The sequence below is a fragment of the Loxodonta africana genome, chromosome 21 (assembly GCF_030014295.1).
Source record: "Loxodonta africana isolate mLoxAfr1 chromosome 21, mLoxAfr1.hap2, whole genome shotgun sequence".
In the NCBI taxonomy this organism is placed as follows: Eukaryota; Metazoa; Chordata; class Mammalia; order Proboscidea; family Elephantidae; genus Loxodonta; species Loxodonta africana.
The window spans coordinates 9,131,734-9,140,306 of NC_087362.1; positions in this window are offsets into that span (position 1 = coordinate 9,131,734).

Genomic DNA, 8,573 nt, shown 5'->3' on the forward strand with positions numbered 1-8,573 from the left:
AACACATACAGGCATGTTAGCACTAAACTGGAAACACTGCATAATCAATCAATACAAAATGCATCAATAAATTGTAGAAGACTGTGTTACATGACAGGGAAAAAGAAAGAACTACTGACATATGCAATGACATAGGTGAATGTTCACAGACATAGCAAATGAACACAAACCTACTCGAATGAAGTTCAAAAGCCGACAAAACTACAGTATGGTGATAGAGGTCACAATAGGGCTTATTTTTGGAAGGGGGTGGAAACTAACTAAGGATCACTACTGGAAATGTTCTATATCCTGATTGAGGTGTTATTTACAAGGGTAATTCTTTTGATAGGTTAAAGTTTATCAAGCTATAAGCTCAAGACTTTTTTCACTTATATAACATACACCTTCTATAAAAAGTATATAGATAGCCATGGATTTAGATATGGTGTAATCTATATACCTCAATAAAAGTAAATAAAATGAAAATATAATAATTGTCACAATTTATGAGTAATCAGTTCTCATAAGAAGAAAAATCAGTTACACATCAAGTGCCAGCAAGTTTTGGCTCCACATACAGACTTTTTCTAAGGATATCTCATAAGACACATATATGAGTAACCAAATTCAAGGCTGTGTACAACAATACTTAGGCACAGGAGTGATAGACAAAATATTTAATTTGGGCTCTTCACCGCCGGTCAATCAGAATAGATACCTGGCTATTAGAAGACATCTGTTACGATGTAACTGTGTGTTGCTTGAATATCTACCTGCCTTTTATGAAGATGATAAAAGAATTCATTGAAAAAGATAGAGACCACAGTCAGAAATGAAAACTTTCTACAATTTGCAATGCATTGTTCTACTTGACAAACTATGAAGTCCATAGCGTGGGTTCCCGTATTCCTTTACTGAGCCCTCATTGATAAAAGATAGTTATTAGCATTTATTGATTCTCTTCTGCTTTATACTCATTAACTCCCTTGAACCTTACAGCAATCATATTAGGTAGTTTCTTTTAGCCATCCCATTTAATGGATGAGGAAACTAAGATCTACCAAGGCTAAATAATGTTTCCAAAGCTACTCAGTTAATTAGTGGCAGAGAAGGAGTCAAACCTCGACTCTAGGGTATGTAGTCAACCAATTTGTTCTGCTTTCTTTGCACCAAGATGCCAGGAGTAAGTACCCGAGTTCTCTTATTAATAAATGTCAACCTTTGCACTAGCTCAAATATATTTTTAATTATGGATACTATATTAACTAATTTACATGAAAGGTTTGCTCTCCTCATTAGGCTCTGGGGATGACTGTATGGTATTTCAGCTCCGTATTTCCAACCTTAGTCTTGTTTAAGGGAATTGCATTTTTCTGGGTAGTGCGATGGGAGTCCTGGTCTTTTAAAGTCCTCGTGGGAGAGTCTCCTGCAGCTCTTCCACTGGGCAGACTCCAGTGTGCCATGACACTTCCTATTTATCACTATTAAACAATCTCTTCTACTCTGAGGACAGCAGCCCAGAGAGTTACTGTTTAAACACTTCATGCCCAACATTGTACGTGTCATGCCCATATTCACAAAATGGGTTTTTAAGGTCATCTAGCCCATTCCCAAGTCTACTGAAATTATCACATTTGCTTCATTTGAGATAAATGAAAATGTTTATAACCAACCAACCAAAGAGGGTCATTTCTATTCTAATATTTAGTAAATTTCACTGTCAAGACACATTTAAATAACCTAATCCTTTGGGCTTCATCTTAGCCAGATTTTTTTCCCCCCTATTCTCAATAGTTACCAATCTCGAATTATCACCAAGCCTGTTGAAAGGGATGAAGAGCTTTGGAAGATGGGATGACAATTCAAAGTGACTCAGAATAAATTTCAGACACTTAAAAAATGTTAATAAATACCCAAATTCATTTCAAGTACTTACAAATTTTACTAATTCAGGAGGTTATAACTAACATCCCATTTTCAAAAAGAAAATGAATTACACCAACTGAACAGCCAAAGTCACTGGAAATTAAGTTTCCTTACATTTTGCCTTCCCAGTCTATCACCTCCTCTTTGTAATGAAGAGGATATCTGTCATCAGTAAAGGGCTTTTAGGCAGCATGGTGACTTCAGTAAAATTATTTTTCTAATAGTGATACCTCTAACACCAGATAGCAGACATTTTTAGTTTTTTATTTATCTATACTTTGACATTTAAAGGTACAAAAGCATATAATAAAATAATTTTTTAAGTATTCAAGATGAAAAAAGCAAAGGAGAATTTGTCTAAAAATTAGCAACTGTCCACAGTAACAATCTGAAAATAAGAAGGGTAGCACGTGCTTAGATTCTTTGTAAATGTCTTTGTTTTCTCCTTGCTTAGCCTAATACCATTCTTATTTTTGTCTGGTGATTTCTCTGATATCATGGCTTGTCCTTCCATGCTCCAAGGAGCTGCTTAAATTCCTATCAGCCCCAAGCAGTCCTGGGAATGGTTCTGGTATAGAGATGGGGACCTATACTATGGAATTTAAGGGGTGGATTTCCTTACTTTGTATTCTAAGAATTAATAGGATTTTTTTTAATGTATTTTGGAAAAATTATTAATTAACACATAATCCTGATATCATTTCCAAAACCCTTTTCTGTTTACATTTTCTCTCCCCAAGCAGCATAGGCAGAAGGGATAATAAATGAATTCTAACAAGATACTTTCACTGGTTTGTTTTAGACCAATCAAATCCTTAGAAATGAGAAACTCAAGCCTATATTATTAAAATTAAGTGTTTCTTAAGGCTTTTTCTATTTAAAGTCAAAGGGAAAATAAGCTGCAAAACTTGAATGTACTTTTATTTGAGTTTTACATTATTATTCTTATCTCTATGTTCTGTTTCCTTTCATAGCCGCCCCTCCAAGATTGCCTCGAAACAATTTTTGAGAAGAAAATAAAGAGAACTGTCTTTATTGAATAATCTTCCTACGCACAGGCACATTCACTTGTTTGTCTGTTTAAATTGGCAATTGAGGCCAGCAGAAAGAAGCTGCATCTAGAGATAAAAGGTTAGTTTTTCCAATCAGAAGTCTCAGGGTAGAATTAAGTAAATTAATTTTAAATAAAGAAGGAACCAACTTACCTGAAGATTGGCTAAATGAATTGACAGCTAGGATGCATAATATATGACTCCATCCTGCTCATTAATACATCCCTATGTTATTTGCCTTAGATTAAATTATATAGAGAGCATTCACTAACAGAAATATTGCAACAAATTACAGCAAAATTCTGCTCTTTCCAGGTGATTAAAATTAATAAAGATTAATTTCATAATATAGATTGTTACATAGAAAATAATACAGAAATGCCTGAAAACACCAGAAGAGATGAAATTTTCAAGGTCTTTTTCTTTCTCCAGCCTCCGTATTAACCACACACACAAAAGGTCAAGGCTTTGTTTTAAGACCCTTTCCCGGAAAACATGTGGAATTGAAGAAGGGGTGTGTAAGCTCAGAGATGACTACTGAGAAAAATTTTTGTTGCTTTCCTGTATTTCCCAAACCTGCAGACATCATAACTCTGGCAATCTGGCTAATCACCACCTTTACCCTCATATTCAGCCTATACAGATAACTTGATTTTTCTATCCACTGTTCAGAGAGATGTGTGAAGCCAGGCAATTTCACTGCAGTGTCCCTTTACACGTATAATTTGAAGAAGACCAAAAAGCTTCATTCGCTTTAAATGTTTTGTTTAATTTCATACAGAGTAGATGAAATGGCCATACAGTTTTTTTGTTTGGCTTTATTTTGGCCAATGCTATAATTGAAAGTGTAAAATCAATCAATGCCATCTCTCATTAAAATTTATTTCTGAGAAATATCCCAAAGGAGTGATTTCGGAGGAATAATATGCAGCCTTCAATTTACTTTATCACAGCTGGATATGAAGTTAAATCCCCGGCTGGAATTTAACCATCCAGAACCAAGCACCAGATGGCTTCTCTGCACCTCAACCTGACAGCTGTGCCCTGATAGGCACAGCTGGTCTTCACATTTGAATGACGAAATTTAAATGATAAAATTATGTAATGTGGAAAAATGTGTTTGGGCAGCCTGGGTCTTGAAAAGTAGATTGCACGGCTCCTCTTAATAGTAAATGTGCAGCCTCAACCACTAATTCACATTCCTTCTATCTGTGTTGATGGGTCTTGGCTGGAGATAAGAGTTCAGCGCCACATGGAAACACTCCAGTGTCATTCATATTGTACTACTATCTATCCATAATGATTCTCTTGTGTGCTCACCATGGTAGATTTTTCTTTGTGTTAAAACAAGCACAACACAGTTTCCATTGTGAAGCAGGAGACTTTTAAAATTTTGTGATAATTAATAGAGGGTGCGTCCTGCCAAGATGGAGGAATTAAAAGGAGCTTGGTGGGTTTTTTTTTTTTTTTTTTGGTGGGAAGCAGCTGCTATAGAAGTTCTTTGACAGTTTTGAGATGTTATTATTCATTTCCTAGTTGAGTCACAAATGTCAACAGATCAACAAAACGGAGCAAAATTAATACCAAAATTCACCACTTTTCAAAAAACTCCATGAAGGGCAAACTCTCTCAAGGAAAATGTATTTGAATATGTTTCAAACACAAATGAAAAATGTGACATATTTCAAATGAGAGATAGATGAACTAATGTACAAGGCTTTAACTAATAAAATCTATAATGGCAAGTATTCTATTTCACGATTTGACAGAGGGTTTCTATGCTGCTGCTCAAACATTGATGAATGTATACACTACCCCAGCGATTCAAAGAAAACTTCTCCTTAATGTATATCAAAAGTAGTTACGGATATAAAAAAAAAAACTTTGGATCTACTAATCAGGGGCCTGCATATAGTACCTTACTGCTACATTTAGTAACTATAAGTGTGGTCATGTCTTTTAACTTCTACAACTTAAATTCTTTCACCTATATAATGGGAGCCTCACAATTTAGGACAAAAATAAGACATAATGTCACAGATGAGATTACATGTGTGAATATGTTTTGCAAACTTTTATGAAACAGAAGGTAGTGTGACTAAATAGTACTCCTCTCCCCCACCCATGGGACAAAAACATGTGAGTCTGCTTCCGTAAAGATTACAACTTTGGAAACCCTATGGGGCAGTTATTCTTTTTTTTTTGCTCCTTCAGTGGGATTCTGAGTAACCTAAAACATAAAATCAGGAAGGCAGACAGAGACCTGAAGACCACAATCGTAACTGATAAAGACTAAGTCAGAGGATATCCCTTAGTGCAAAAGCCAAATGGGTTTCCTAGCAGAATCAGGCAGGCTTACCCATTCAGGTAGACAAAGCAGGGGAAAAGAGCTTAGCCCTGTGAGCAGCTCCGGCTCCAGAGAAAAAAGGGCAAAGATGAGCCTAGCGTGCCCAAGGTAGTCCTCCCAAATTTGTCAATCAAATAAGGCAGTCAGAGAAAAGGAGTAGATACTCCAGGAGTTCAATGAATACCCTTCACATGGAAGAAAATATAGGAACTGGAGAAGTGTCTCCCCCTAACATTCCTCAGCATTTTGTTCTCTTACTCAGTTGACTTACCCACTAAGTTTTGGTCAACCAGGGATATGACTCTCCACTTTGGAGGAAGATATTAACAGAGTCCTGCTTCTACTTTCATGAAGCTAGTCCCCCAATACCAGTAATCATTCCTTTGAGTATCCTGAGACCACTGATAGGCCAGATAGATTTTCCCCTCAGAAAACTCAGAAATAAGCCAGAGTACTACATTAACTAAATCAACCCCAATTTACTCTGTATCTAAAGCCAGAAATTACTCCTTATTCCATTTCCCATCTGTCTTAGTCATCCAGTCCTGCTATAACAGAAATACCACAAGAGGATGGCTTTAACAAGAGAAGTTCATTCTCTCACATCCGGTATTGACAGCACCATTTGTTAAAAAGAATGACTCTTCACCATTTGATGGACTTTGGTCCTTTGTCAAAGATCTGCTGACCGTAGGTGATGTCCACCTGTAAAAAAAGAAACAGGACTCATACCTGACACCATACACAAAAACTAACTCAAAATGAATCAAAGACCTAAAATATAAAACCTAAAGCAATAAATACCATGGACGAAAAAATAGGAACAATGCTAGGGTCCCTAGTACATGGCGTATATACAATATAAACCATAACTAACAATGCACAAACACCAGAAAAGAAACTGTAAAACTGGAAGCTTCTAAAAATTAAACACTTATGCTCATAAACAACTTCACCAAAAGAGTAAAAATGGAACCTAGCAGACTGGGAAAAAAAATTTGGCTACGACATATCCAACAAGGGTCTAATCTCTAAAATCTATAGAATACTTCGACATCTCAACAACAAAAAGACAAATAATCCAATTAAAAAATGGGCAAAGGATATGAACAGACAATTTACCAAAGAAGACATTTAGGCAGTGAACACACACATGAGGAAATGCTCGTGATTATTAGCCATTAGAGAAATACAAATCAAAACTACAATGAGATATCATCTCACCCCAACATTACTGGCATGAATCAAAAAAAAAAAAAAAAAAAGAACCAGAAAATAACAAATGTTGAGGAGTGTCATGGATTAATTTGTGCCCCCCCAAAATATGTGTCAACTTGGCTAGTCTATGATCCCCAGTGTTTTGTGATTGTCCACCATTTTGTCATCTGATGTGATTTTCCCACGTGTTGTAAATCCTACCTTAATGTTGTTAATGAGGCTGGATTATTGGCAGTTATGTTAATGATACAGGACTCAATCTACAAGATTAGATTCTGTGTAAAGCCAATCTCTTTTGAGATATAAAAGACAGAAGCATGCAGAGAGACAGGGGGACCTCATACCACCAAGAAACGAGAGCCAGGAGAATAACATGTACTTAGGACCCACAGTCCGTGCCCTGGGAAGCTCCTAAACCAGGTGAAGATTGATGAGAAGGACCTCCCACCAGAGCCAATAGAGAGCGAAAGCCTTACCCCGGAGCTGGCACCCTGAATTCGGACTTCTAGCCTCTAGACTGTGAAAGAATAAATTTCTTTGTTAAGGCCATCCACTTGTGGAATTCCTGTTACAGCACCACTAGATAACTAAGACAGAAAAGTTGAGGGGAGATTGGAATTCTTACACACTGCCACTATGGAAAATGATATGATGCCTTCTTAAAAAGCTAGGAATAAAAATTCCGTAAGATCCAGCAATCCCATTCCTAGGAATATAGCCTAGAGAAACAGGAGCCATCACATGAATAGACATATGCACACCCATGCTCACTGCAGCATTATTCACAATAGCAAAAAATGGAAACGAAGTGCCCATCAACAGATAAATGGATAAACAAAGTACGGTACATATATACAAGGGAATACTACCCAATGATGCATATACACAAGGGAATACTACCCAATGGTAGAATACTACCCAATACTATCCAGTGATAAAGAACAATGATGAATCTGCAAAATACCTCACAACATGGAGGGCATCATGCTGAATGAAATAAGTCAATCAGAAAAGGACAAATATTATATGAGACCACTATTCTATGTATGAGACCCCAGAAAAGGTTTACATACAGGAAAAAACAATCTTTGATGGTTAAGAGGGAGAGGAAGGATGGGAGGGAAAATCACTAACTAGGTAACAGACAAGTGTTAACTTTGGTGAAGGGGAAGACAACACACAATACAGGGGAAGTCAGCACAACTTGACTAAGGCAAAGCCATAGAAGCTTTCTAAACACATTCAAACACCTTGAGGGACCAAGTTACTGAGGCTGAGGCCTGGAGATCATCATCTCAGGGGACAACTAGATCAATTGGCATAATATAGTTCATAAGGAAAATGTTCTACATCCTACTTTGGTGAATGGCATCTAGGATCTCAAAAGCTTGTGAGCGGCCATCTAAGATACCTCTATTTTTTTTTTTACCACGTTCGGAGCAAAGGAGAATGAAGAAATTTGAAGACACAAGGGAAATACTAACCCAAAAGACTAATGGACCACAGCCTCCACTAGCCTGAGCCCAGAAGAACTAAATGGTGCCTGGCTACCACCACTGACAGCTCTGACAGGGATCACAATAGAGAGTCCCAGGCAGAGCGAGAGAGAAATGTAGAACAAAATTCAAATTCATAAAAAAAAGACCAGACTTATTGGTCTGACAGACACTGGAGGAGCCCCCGAGACTATGGCCCCTGGACACCCTGCTAACTCAGAACTGCAGCCACTCCCAAAGTCCACCTTTCAGCCAAAGATTAGACAGGACTATAAAACAAACAAAAACACACTCAAGGAACGTGCTTCTTAGTTCAATCAAGTATACGAGAATGAATAGGCAACACCTGCCTGAAAGCAAAGACAAGAAGGCAGAAAGGGACAGGAAAACTGGATGAATGGACACAAGGAACCCGGGTGTAAAGGGAAAGGGGGAGAGTGCTGACACATTGTGGAGACTGCAACAAGTGCCACAAAAATACACGTGTATAAATTTTTGAATGAGAAACTAATTTGTGCTGTAAACTTTTACCTCAAGCACAATAAAACTTTT